Below are 13,060 nucleotides of genomic sequence, written 5' to 3'. Positions count from 1 at the left end.
GATCACACCACTGCACTCCAGCCGGGGCAAAAGAGCGAGACTCCATCTCAAATAAAAGGGAGGGCAGGGCCCAGTGGCTCACACCTGTAACCCCAGCACTTTGGGAGGCCAAGGTGGGCAGATCACGAGGTCAGGAGTTCAAGACCAGACTGCCCAACATAGTGAAACACCATCTCTATTAAAAATACAAGAATTACTTTGGGAGGCCGAGATGGGCAGATCATGAGGTCAGGAGATCGAGACCATCCTGGCTAATACGGTGAAACCCCGTCTCTACTAAAAATACAAAAAAAAAAAATTAGCCGGGCGTGGTGGCAGGCGCCTGTAGTCTCAGCTACTCGGGAGGCTGAGGCAGGAGAATGGCATGAGCCTGGAGGGCGGAGCTTGCAGTGAGCCGAGATTGTGCCACTGCACTCCAGCCTGGGCGACAGAGCGAGACTCCGTCTCAAAAAAAAAAAAAAAAAAAAAAAAATAGCCGGCTGTGTTGGTGCACACCTGTAATCCCAGCTACTTGGGAGGCTGAGGCAGAAGAATTGCTTGAACTTGGGAGGTGGAGGTTGCAGTGAGCTGAGATCGTGCCATTGCACTCCAGCCTGGGCGACAGAGTGAGACTCTATCTCAAAAAAAAACGGAGGGCTGGGCATGGTGGCTCACACCTGTAATCCCAGCACTTTGGGAGGCCGAGGCAGGTGGATCACTTGAGGTCAGGAGTCCGAGACCACCCTGGCCAACATGGTGAATTCCCATATCTACAAAAAATACAAAAAAAATAGCCAGATATGGTGGCACATACCTGTAATCCCAGCTACTTGGGAGGCTGAGGCAGGAGAATCACTTGAACCCAGGAGGCAGAGCTTGTGCCACTGCACTCATGGGCAGTGCTTTATCCTGGGCGAAAAGGCAAGACTCTGTCTTAAAAAACAAAACAAAACAAAACAAAAGAGTAGGAGGGTTTAACAGAAAACAGGATTCTTTGCCAAGATGCTGAAGTGAACAGTAGTGTTGAGCTATACCTCTGCATTAATTACCAGTAGAACACCAACTAGGCCAGGCACTTTGGGAGGCTGAGGTGAGTGGTCGCTTGAGCCCAGGAGTTTGAGGCCAGCCATGAGCAGCATGCCGAAACCCGGTCTACAAAAAATACAAAAATTGGCTGAGAGTGGTGGTGCATACCTGTATTTCCAGCTACTTGGGAGGCTGAAGTGAGAGGATCAATTGAGCCTGGAAGGCCAAGGCTGCAGCAAGACATGATCGTAGTACTGCATTCCAGCCTGGGCAACAAAGTGAGACCCTATCTCAAAATTAAAAAAATTAAAAATAAATAAAAATAAAAATAAAAAAGGGCCGGGCGCGGTGGCCCACACCTGTAATCCCAGCACTTTGGGAGGCCGAGGCGGGTGAATCATGACGTCAGGAGATCAAGACCATCCTGGCTAACATGGTGAAACCCCATCTCTACTAAAAACACAAAAAATTATCCAGGCATGGTGGCGGGTGCCTGTAGTCCCAGCTATGTGGGAGGCTAAGGCAGGAGAATGGTGTCAACTCAGGAGGCGGAGCTTGCAGTGAGCCAAGATCACGCCACGGCACTCCAGCCTGGGCAACAGAGTGAGACTCCGTCTCAAAACAATAAATTAATTAAATAAATTAAATTAAATTAAAAAGCCACACACACACACAAAAACCCACCATCCAATTTATTACTTACGTTTCTTATTCTGGCCAGGCATGGTGGCTCACACCTGTAATCCAGCATTTTGAGAAGCTGAAGTAGAGATCACTTGAAACTAGGAGTTCGAGATCAGCCTAGGCAAGATGGTGAGACCCTCAACCCTTCAAAAATTTTAAAAATTAGCCAGGCTTGATGGTGCGTGCCTATAGTGCTCATGCCTGTAGTCCCAGCTACTCAGGAGGCTGGGGCAGGAAGATCCCTTGAGCTCAGGAGTTCAAGGCTGCAGCGAGCTATGATTGTGCCACTGCACTCCAGCCTGGACAACAGCAAGACCCTGGCTCAAAAGCTAACTAACTAACTAAATAAATAAATCCAGGCAGTAGGTGCCATGGCACGCTTATGGCTCACTGGACCCTCAACCTCCTGAGCTCAACCAGCTCAAACAGCTGGGACTACAGGTGTGCACCACCACATCTGACTAATTTTTGTTTTGTTTGAGAGGAGTCTCCCTCTGTTGCCCAGGCTGGAGTGCAGCAGTGCCATCTCGGCTCACTCCAACATCTGCCTCCTGGCTTTAAGTGATTCTCCTGCCTCAGCCTCCTGAGTGCATGGGATTACACACACGCACCACCACACCCAGCTAATTTTTGTATATTTAGTAGAGATGGGGTTTCACCATGTTGTCCAGGCTGGTCTTGAACTTCTGACCTTAGGTGAGCCACCCGTCTTAGCCTCCCAAAGTGTTGGGATTACAGGCATGAGCCACTGCACCTGACCTAACCTTTTTTTAGACGGAGTCTTGCTCTGTCACCCAGGCTGGAGTGCAGTGGCACGATCTCGGCTCACTGCAAGCTCCGCCTCCCGGGTTCACACCATTCTCCTGCCTCAGCTTCCCGAGTAGCTGGGACTACAGGCGCCCACCACCATGCCTGGCTAATTTTTTTTGTATTTTTAGTAGAGACGGGGTTTCATCGTTTTAGCCAGGATGCTCTCGATCTCCTGACTTCGTGATCTGCCCGCCTCAGCCTCCCAAAGTGCTGGGATTACAGGCGTGAGCCACCACGCCCGGCCCTGAACTAACTGTTGTACTGTCGTTGGAATGGGGTTTCTCCATGTTGCCCAGGCTGGTCTCAAACTGGACTCAAGATATCCACCCACCTCAGCCTCCCAAAATGCTGAGATTACAAGTGTGAGCCACTGTGCTCAGCCAAAATAAAATGTTTCTTATTCTCTGATCCCACTAAAGGGACAAACCCCATTTCAGTTAAACACCCAGTCTTAATCTTAAGTCTTAAACCTTGGTGCAAGTGCCAGTTAATAAGAGATGACATCTCCTTGCTTTGACCTACATTTGTTCTTTATTCCTTTATATATTTACTGAGGACCTGCCATATGCCACACACAGTTCTAGGATTGGAGGGGCAAGCAAAGAGCAAAAACACATAGGTTCTTTCTCAAGATGCTCAGTTTCCTGACGACACAAGGACCAAGAAAAAACACTGCAGAAGAGATATTTCAGTTGACTTGAGAAAGATGAAGGAGTTAAATGGGACATTTCAGGCAAAAGGAGATGCAATTTTCAAAGGCTTGAAGAGCAGAGTGGAGCATGCTAGGATACTTAAAAAAAAAAAAAAAAAAAAAAAAAAAAAAGGCCGGGCGTGATGGCTCACACCTGTAATCCCAGCACTTTGGGAGGCTGAGGCAGGCAGATCACAAGGTCAGGAGATCGAGGTCATCCTGGCTAACACGGTGAAACCCCGTCTCTACTAAAAAATAAAAAGAAAAATTAGCTGGGCGTGGTGGCGGGCGCCTGTAGTCCCAGCTACTGGGGAGGCTGAGGCAGGAAAATGGCGTGAACCCGGGAGGCGGAGCTTGCAGTGAGCCAAGATCCCACCACTGCACTCCAGCCTGGGCTACAGAGCAAGACTCCATCTCAAAAAAAAAAAAAAAAAGAATAAAGCAGGAGTGCTGGGCACCAGCAGAAGACTGGCCTGAAACAAGTATAATTGAAAGTTATTAGAAGGTTTCAAGAAAGGGCGAGAGGACAGTACTTTATTTTTAAAAGATTACTCGGCCGAGCGCAGTGGCTCACACCTGTAATCCCAGCACTTTGGTAGGCTGAGGTGGGTGGATCACGAGGTCAAGAGATCAAGACCATCCTGGCCAACATGGTGAAACCCCGTCTCTACTAAAAATACAAAAAACTAGCCAGGCGTGGTGGCGGGCGCCTGTAGTCCCAGATACTCGGAGGCTGAGGCAGGAGAATGGCGTAAACCCGGGAGGTGGAGCTTGCAGTGAGCCGAGATCGCGCCACTGCACTCCAGCCTGGGTGACACAGCGAGACTCCGTCTCAAAAAAAAAAAAAAAATTAGCTGGACGTGGTGTCACGTGCCTGTAGTCCCAGCTACTCAAGAGGCTGAGGCAGGAGACTCGCTTGAAACAGGAAGACCAGAGATCGTGCCACTGCACTCCAGCCTGGGCCACAAGAGTTAAACTCCATCTCAAAAAAAAAAAAAAAAAAAAGATTACTCTAGTTGCGGTGTGGGGAAAAGACAGAAGCAAGCAAGGTGTGGGTGTGAGAGACCAGTTAGGTTATTGCAGGCGTCAAGGACAGAAATGACAGCTTGTGCTGGGTGTTTGCAGTGGACGAGTGGGGTGAGACTGCTTCTGTTGCCCACAGTGTCTGGAACATAGACATGGAACCTAGGTATTAAAAACCTTACTCTAGCCGGGTATGGTGGCTCACACCTGTAATCCCAGCACTTTGGGAGGCTGAGGCAGGTGGATCACCTGAGGTCAGGAGTTCAAGACCAGCCTGGGCAACATGGTGAAACCCCATCTCCTCAAAAACACAAAAATTAGCCTAGCATGATGGCAGGTGCCTGTAATCCCAGCTACTTAGGAGGCTGAGGTGGGAGAATCGCTTGAACCCGGGAGGGGGCGAAGGTTGTAGTGAGCCAAGATTGTGCCACTGCACTCTAGTCTGGGTGACAGAGCAAGACTCTGTTTCAAAAAAAAACCCTAACTCTGCCGGGCGCGGTGGCTCACGCCTGTAATCCCAGCACTTTGGGAAGCTGAGGCGGGCTCACGAGGTTAGGAGTTCCAGACCAGCCTGGCCAACATGGTGAAACCCCGTCTCTGCTAAAAATACAAAAAAAAAAAAAAAAAAAATTAGCTGGACGTGGTGGTGGGCGTCTGTAATCCCAGCTACTCGGGAGGCTGAGGTGGGAGAATCGCTTGAACCCGGGAGGCGGAGGTTGCAGTGAGCTGAGATCGCACCATTGCACTCCAACCTGGGCAACAGAGCAAGACTCTGTCTCAAAAAAAAAAAACAAAAAACAAAAAGCACCTAACTCTGCCATTTATTTATGAGATGGAGTCTTGTTCTGTCACCCAGGCTGGAGTGCAGTGGCACAATTGGCTCACTGCAACCTCCACCTCCTGGGTTCAAGCCATTTTCCTGCCTCAGCCTCCCCAGTAGCTGGGATTACAGGCATACACCACCACGTCCAGCTAAATTTTGCATTTTAGTAGAGACAGGGTTTTCACCATGTTAGCCAGACCGGTCTGGAACTCCTGACCTCGTGATCCACCCACCTCAGCCTCCCAAAGTGCTGGGATCACAGGCATGAGCTACTGCGCCCGGCCCTTCTGCCATTTATTAACTGTAACTGAGAAATTTATTTAATCTCTTATCTCGAAGGTTGAGAGAATTATAGAACCTGTATCACAAGGATGCTATAAGGATTAAATAATATAAAAGTTTAGTGGTATCAGTATGCTGCAGAAGGTGAAGCTTGAACAGTGGATAGATGATGGAGCAGTTAGAGATGGGAAAACTAGTTCTATTTGGGATACCAAATGGAGAAATCAACTGGTCTGTCAAATAACACAGGTGGAGAACTGGGTGGAGAAATCTGTACTGGAAATAACATTTGAGAGTTGTTGATGTCTAGTTATTGATGACTTGAGAATGAATGATATAGTCCACAGTAGAGCAAGAAGGGAAAGTTTGGATGGTCTCATGGAAATCCAACATTTAAGAATCAGAGGAGGGCAGGACACAATGGCTCATGCCTGTAATCCCAGAACTTTGGGAGGCCTAGGCTTGCTTGAGGATTGCTTGAGTCCAAGAGTTCTAGACCAGCCTGGGCAACATGGTGAGACCCTCATCTATATCTATCTCTATTTATCTGTATCTCAAGAATCAGAGAAATGCTCTTAATTGCCTACTGTTTCATAAACAAAGTAGTATAATGGAGAGAGTTGGAGTGAATTTTCTTTTTTCTTTTTTTTTTTGAGACGGAGTCTTGCTCTGTTGCCCAGGCTGGAGTGCAGTGGCACAATCTCAGCTCACTGCAAGTTCCGCTTCCCGGGTTCACGCCATTCTCCTGCCTCAGCCTTCCGAGTAGCTGGGACTAAAGGTGCTCGCCACCATGCCTGGCTAATGTTTGTATTTTTAGTAGACATAGGGTTTCACCTTGTTAGCCAGGATGGTCTCTAGCTCCTGACCTCGTGATCCACCCACTTTGGCCTGCTGGAATTGCAAGCGTGAGCCACCGCGCCCGGCTGTGAATTTTCATTTTATCCTCAATCTCCTCATCTGTAAAATGGGGATAGATTATCTCTCTAAAGATGATTATACCCTCCCTCATTTTATTTATTACATTGTATTGCATTTTTTGCTTATGAGGATTTGTTCAAACTCAAGAAGTATGTTTTGTATCTTCAACAACAGCAAAACAGGAGAGAATAAAGAAAAATAATACTTACTGAACTCTAAGCATTTTACATGCATATTATCATTCAGTCTTTGCCACAACCTTGTAACTTCTATTTCTGGGTGTGTGACTATAGATGAGGAACTGGGGCATGGAGAGGCATGGAGAGACTTAATCGTCTAACCAAGGACATATGGATACATAGTGGATGGTAAACTAGAACTAATTTGAATTCAGTAAATGTTAACAAACATAAACCATATAATAAATGGCTGTGATCAATTAATGTTAGTTTTCCCTCCAACTAAATTTGGTTCAGGAATTGTGCTTGATGAATAACAATATTATTGTTGCCCTCTGAGATGTTCGGTAATATTTATTTGTTCAGTTTGCCTTAATTAAAATAATATACTTAGGGCACGGTGGCTCAAGCCTGTAATCCCAGCACTTTGGGAGGCTGAAGAGGGCAGATCACTTGAGGTCAGCAGTTTGAGACCAGCTTGGACAACATGGTGAAACCCCATCTCTACTATAAAAAAAAAAAAAAAATACAAACATTACCCGGACATGGTGGCCTGCGCCTGTAGTCCCAGCTACTTGGGAGGCTGAGGCAGGAGAATCGGTTGAATCCGGGAGGCAGAGTTGCAGTGAACCGAGATGCTGCCACTGGCTCTGGTTTAAAAAAAAAAGGGGCGGGGAGAGTGGGGAGGGGCTGGGCGCGGTGGCTCACACCTGTAATCCCAGCACTTTGGGAAGCCGAGGCGGGCAGATCACTAGGTCAAGAGATGGAGACCATCCTGGCCAACACGGTGAAAATCTGTCTCTACTAATAATAGAAAAATTAGCAAGGCCTGGTGGCACACGCCTGTGGTCCCAGCTACTCGAGAGGCTGAGGCAGGAGAATCGCTTGAACCCAGGAGGCAGAGGTTGCAGTGAGCCGAGATCGCGCTAGTGCACTCCAGCCTGGTGACAGAGCGAGACTCCGTCTCAAAAAAAAAACAAAAACAAAAAACAAAAATAACTTTTAGTCACTAGTACTTAATGCGAAAGAAATAATAGATAATAGAGGAAGAGAGTGTGTCCTATACATTTTGGTGTTGTTTAAATTGTTGGGTCATTAAGTTTAATATCTGCAATCATTCTGGGAAAAAAAATTCCATCTCTAATGTTGTATTCAAGAAAGTATATGATTTGGCTGACAGTTGTAATAGGGGTGATACAATGGAGGACTGATAATTCGGAGCCCAGAGTCTTGGAGTCTAGTTCTTAAATTACTATGTTCATTCACCAAAAATTTACTAAGCTCTTTCCACGTGCCCAGCACTGTGCTAGGCGCCCTGTGACCTTGGGTATGACTCTAGGGCACCTTAAAAGGAGAATGCCATACCCTGCAAGAGCTTTTAGGGATTTCATAAGGATGCGACTCAGAGAACGGAGGGAAGCGCTCCAGACGCAGTGGTCAACGTCCCTCCCGCCCAGCGCCTCCAAAATCTGAGATTCTACCCTGTGGAAACTCCGCAGCAAGAAAAACTACATCAAAGATGGCGCCGCCGGCCTCTCCCGGCTCAGCCACCATCTTCTCGGTAGTTCCCGAGTTGGACGGGCACAGCACGCATGAGCGGCCCTGGCGTCCTCGGCGCGCCTGCGCGGCCGCAGCACCTCCCCCGCCCCCTCGCCGCCGCCGCCGCCGACGCCGCTGCCGCTGCTGCTGCACTCACGGCGGGTGCCCGCGCCTCAGGTGAGTGAGCGCCTCCGCCCGGCCCGCGGGGGGCGCGCGGCGCCGCATGCGGGGGCGTCGTTCCTTTGCCCTGCTCCTTCACTGTATCATCTCCGTGGCACAGCGAGGCCCTGGGGGCCCGTGCTGCCTGCCTCCCCCTTACCCCCGGGGCCCTCTGCCCCGCCCCGCCCGCCGGACCCAGGTCAGCCCGGCTTTCTTCGGCGGCTCCCCGAGCCCAGCCCGCCGGCGACAGCGTGCGGGCAGCAAGAGAGCCTCTCTCCAGGCTCAACGCCCTAGGTCACAGGGACGCCCCCCGCAGGCGCGAACCCTTCTCTCGCTCCGGCTCTGCAGGCAGCAGAGCTCGGTGGGCCTTGGGGTTGTTCATCCATCTACCTCGCCCGCTCCAAGAGCCCAGATGCTTGGAAGAGGGACTGTGAGCAGCCGTTGCACCTGTCCGGCCCCAAAGCAGCAGAGGGCATCCTCTAACGGGACCCTACTACTGCCCTACCGGGGAGAGGCTTCTTAGCCCCACTTAACACCCGAGGAAACTGAGGCACGGAAAGGTGAAGTGCCATGCCCAAGGTCACGCAGCTGACAAGTGGCAGGGTCAGCTCTCAACTCAGGGTCTCGGGCTCTCAGGCCAGTGCGGTTGGAATTTGATCTCGTACCTTTGAAAAAATTTTGAAATCACTTGTCATCTCTGAAGTTACTCTCGAACGTCATAAAAGTAGGCTGCACAAAGAAGATTTTCTTGTTGTCGGAGTACAATTGAGGTGTTATTGTAATAGTAATAGTGTTATTAATATAAGAGCTAACGTTCTTCCAACGCTTGCTGTGTGCCAGGGGTCTTGCTAAGCATTTTATTAAGATAACCTCTCATAACCACCTCTGCATGTCCCAATCCAAATGCTGCCCCCTTCCTTGTCATGAAACCCTTTTTTTTTTTTTTCCTGCAGAGCTGGCCTCCCTATCACAGGTAGGAGCCCCATGGCTTAGGAGGCAGGGAAGCTCTCCTTTGGTGGCTTACTGACAGAACAAGAGTGATCCTTCCCTACTGGCATCCAGATCCGCCCCCCCCCCACCGCCCCCCGCCCCCCGCCCCCCTCCCTTACCCTGGCCCTCAGGGGATATTATTAGCCGTCCTTTCTCGGCTGCCCAGACAGCAGGACTGGGCTGACTGGGCTAGCTGGGCAGGCTGGATTTGGAGGTGACAGAGCAGATTTGGCTAGCACTCACCTCATTCAGGGGCTTTCTGGTTCTGCCCTAAGGTTAGGCTTGAACATTTCAGTATTTAAGATAAAGTAAGAAGAGAAAGAGAACATTGATAGAGTGGTGCTGAATTTAAGAAGTCTCCCATGATTTAAAGTTCCAAATGAACAGCTATAAAAATATGTGAATGTTTCTCCCCCAAAATAACTAGCTCAAACTGTCGTTTTTCTCCCTTAGCAAATCCTCCTCCACATTTCAAAGGCTCCACTAAATCACCACCTTCTCTGTGAAGCCTTCCCTGCTTGATTTTCCCAGTTAGAATTACACGTTCACAAAACAGGGTCTTAGCCTCAGTCTTACCCTGCGGACTTCTAGCCCCTTGAGGGCATGGTCCATCTTTGCAGCTCCAGATGCCTGGCTCACAGTAGATCCTTGGTAAGGACTCAGTGAATTTCCACTGCCCCTTTTCATTACTCAAAGGGTGGTGTTCTGCCCTTCTGTTCCTCCTTCCTGCCCTTCAGTTTCTCTTTGCTTGTCCCTTCCTTTAGATTCAACTTGTCATCACCATTTACCACTCAAAGGCCTCCATCCACCCTGTCGTTTTTGAAAACTTGCAGATAAGAGCCTTGCATCAAAAAGCCTGTTTCTGGAAAGGGCGCGGTGGTTCACGCCTCTCATCCCAGCACTTTGGGAAGCCGAGGCGGGCGGATTACGAGGTCAGGAGATTGAGACCATCCTGACTAACATGGTGAAACCCCGTCTCTACTAAAAAATACAGAAAATTAGCCGGGCATGGTGGTGGGCACCTGTAGTCCCAGCTACTCCTGAGGCTGAGGCAGGAGAATGGCGTGAACCCGGGAGGCGGAGCTTGCAGTGAGCCGAGATCGCGCCACTGCACTCCAGCCTGGGCGGCAGAGTGAGGCTCCGTCTCAAAAAAAAAAAAAAAAAAAAAAAAAAAAAAAAGCCTGTTTATGTTACTCGAACGTGCACTCATAGTTGAGCTGCTTTTGGTTTTTCTTGTTTGTTTGTTTGTTGAGACGGAGTCTCGCTCTGTCGCCCAGGCTGGAGTGTAGTGGCGCGATCTCGGCTCACTGCAAATTCCGCCTCCCGGGTTCATGCCATTCTCCTGCCTCAGCCTCCCGCGTAGCCAGGACTACGGGCGCCCGCCACCACGCCCGGCTAATTTTTTGTGTTTTTTTAGTAGAGACGGGGTTTCACTGTGTTAGCCAGGATGGTGTCGATCTCCTGACCTCGTGATCCACCCACCTCGGCCTCCCATAGTGCTGGGATTACAGGCGTGAGCCACCAGACCCGGCCGAGCTGCTTTTGTTTTGTTGTTGTTGTTGTTGTTGTTGTTGTTGTTATTATTATTATTATTATTATTATTTTGAGACAGAGTTTTGCTCTTGTTGCCCAGGCTGGAGTGCAATGGCGCAATCTTGGCTCACTGCAACCTCTCCGTCCCAGGTTCAAGCAATTTTCCTGCCTCAGCCTCCCAAGTAGCTGGAATTACAGGTGCCCGCCACCATGCCCAGCTATTTTTTGCATTTTTAATAGAGATGGATTTTCACCATGTTGACCAAGCTGGTCTTGAATTCCTGACCTCAGGTGATCCGCCTGCCTCCGCCTCCCAAAGTGGTGGGATTAGAGGCGTGAGCCACCGAGCCCGGCTGCTTTTGTTTTATTCTAAATTGTTACTTTTGAGCAGGGAAAAATGCCTGTTTATCCTCAACAATGGAGTTGGTATATGCTGTTTCGATGTACAGGTCAGTTTTCATTTGCATGTTGCAGTAGGATAGCTTGAGGCTTATACTCCTTTAGTCTGTCCCTAAATGCTTGAGAGATCCATTTTTACATTCTTTTACCTTCTGTGGCTGATTGCCCCTGGTTGTATCAAAGTAATCACAATTTTTACTGCATATCATTACATGGAATTTATAATAACAAATATTCAAAAGAGTCCTTTGGGAGGCAGCAGATATGTGCATAGATTCTCTATTTAAATGAAGCTTCTAAAAGTTTTTCCAAATAATTTTCTGTAAATATATTAACTATGGGTAAGGCATGGATGTGTGGCGCCTGATATGGTGGAAGATTCGCAGTTGAATCAAACAGGGTCTTGTTGAGAGAGCTTACTAGCTAATTGGGAAACATTGTATCTAACTGTACTAAAATCAAGTCTAAACATTCTCATATTAATGTTACAAACAAAGCAATATTAGACTATAATGGAATAAGATATTCCTACATGGGGTGTTTCATAAAATTGTATGTTATTCAGGCTGAAAAGGAGCATTGAGTCATTGAGTCATTAAGTGACCTTTTCTTTTTTTTTTTTTTTTTTTTTTTTTTTGAGACGGAGTCTCGCTCTGTCGCCCAGGCCGTAGTGCAGTGGCCAGATCTCGGCTCACTGCAAGCTCCGCCTCCCGGGTTCAAGCGATTCTCCTGCCTCAGCCTCCCGAGTAGCCGGGACTACAGGCGCCCGCCACCGCGCCCGGCTAGTTTTTTGTATTTTTTAGTAGAGACGGGGTTTCACCATGTTAGCCAGGATGGTTTCGATCTCCTGACCTCGTGATCCGCCCGTCTCGGCCTCTCAAAGTGCAGGGATTACAGGCTTGAGCCACCGCGCCCGGCCCATTAAGTGACCTTCTCACTTAGCACTGTGATTTAAAAAAATTAATTTACCAGGCCGGGCGCGGTGGCTCAAGCCTGTAATCCCAGCACTTTGGGAGGCCGAGACGGGCGGATCACTAGGTCAGGAGATCGAGACCATCCTGGCGAACACGGTGAAACCCCGTCTCTACTAAAAAATACAAAAAACTAGCCGGGCGAGGCGGCGGGCACCTGTAGTCCCAGCTACTCGGGAGGCTGAGGCAGGAGAATGGCGTAAACCCGGGGGGCGGAGCTTGCAGTGAGCTGAGATCCGGCCACTGCACTCCAGCCCGGGCGACAGAGCCAGACTCCGTCTCAAAAAAAAAAAAAAAAAAAAAAATTAATTTACCAAAGAAAGCCCTGAAACCTGGTAAATATCCATAATCAACCTAACTAAGTTTTTGTGTGCTATTTTCAAGTGCTGTTAAGAAAGAAAGGTGGCGGGGGGCATCATCCTGAGAATTGAACTTGTCCACGGTCGCAGAACTGGGGCTACGACTTGAAATTCCAGACTTTTTAGCCACTAAAGGTTTATCAGTATTTTTCTCAGTGAATTCATCCTTAAAGACATTAACCAGGCCGGGCGCGGTGGCTCAAGCCTGTAATCCCAGCACTTTGGGAGGCCGAGACGGGCGGATCACGAGGTCAGGAGATCGAGACCATCCTGGCTAATACGGTGAAACCCCGTCTCTACTAAAAATACAAAAAACTAGCCGGGCGAGGTGGTGGACCCCTGTAGTCCCAGCTACTCGGGAGGCTGAGGCAGGAGAATGGCGTAAACCCGGGAGGCGGAGCTTGCAGTGAGCTGAGATCCGGCCACTGCACTCCAGCCTGCGCAACAGAGCGAGACTCCGTCTCAAAAAAAAAAAAAAGACATTAACCAGCAACTCTATTAAGATTCCATTTATGGCCGGGCGCGGTGGCTCAAGCCTGTAATCCCAGCACTTTGGGAGGCCGGATCACGAGGTCAGGAGATCGAGACCATCCTGGCTAACACGGTGAAACCCCGTCTCTACTAAGAAATACAAAAAATAGCCGGGCGAGGTGGCAGCGCCTGTAGTCCCAGCTACTCGGGAGGCTGAGGCCGGA

The 13,060-nt window shown here is 49.1% G+C and overlaps 1 protein-coding gene across 7 annotated transcripts in view; it reads left to right on the top strand.

Annotated features, from left to right (window-relative positions):
- Positions 1-8,088: 8,088 nt before the first annotated feature.
- Positions 8,089-13,060, top strand: part of NDRG3 (NDRG family member 3) — a 92,856-nt gene continuing 87,884 nt past the window's right edge. For all 7 annotated transcript variants that reach the window (XM_015149054.3, XM_077951758.1, XM_015149052.3 and 4 more), the window contains exon 1: positions 8,089-8,131. The gene's annotated coding sequence lies outside the window, so the exon portion shown is untranslated. The remainder of the gene's footprint in view (positions 8,132-13,060) is intronic.

This window comes from Macaca mulatta, chromosome 10 (genome assembly GCF_049350105.2).
Source record: "Macaca mulatta isolate MMU2019108-1 chromosome 10, T2T-MMU8v2.0, whole genome shotgun sequence".
NCBI classification, from domain to species: domain Eukaryota; kingdom Metazoa; phylum Chordata; class Mammalia; order Primates; family Cercopithecidae; genus Macaca; species Macaca mulatta.
This window is presented reverse-complemented; position numbering and strand designations above follow the sequence as displayed.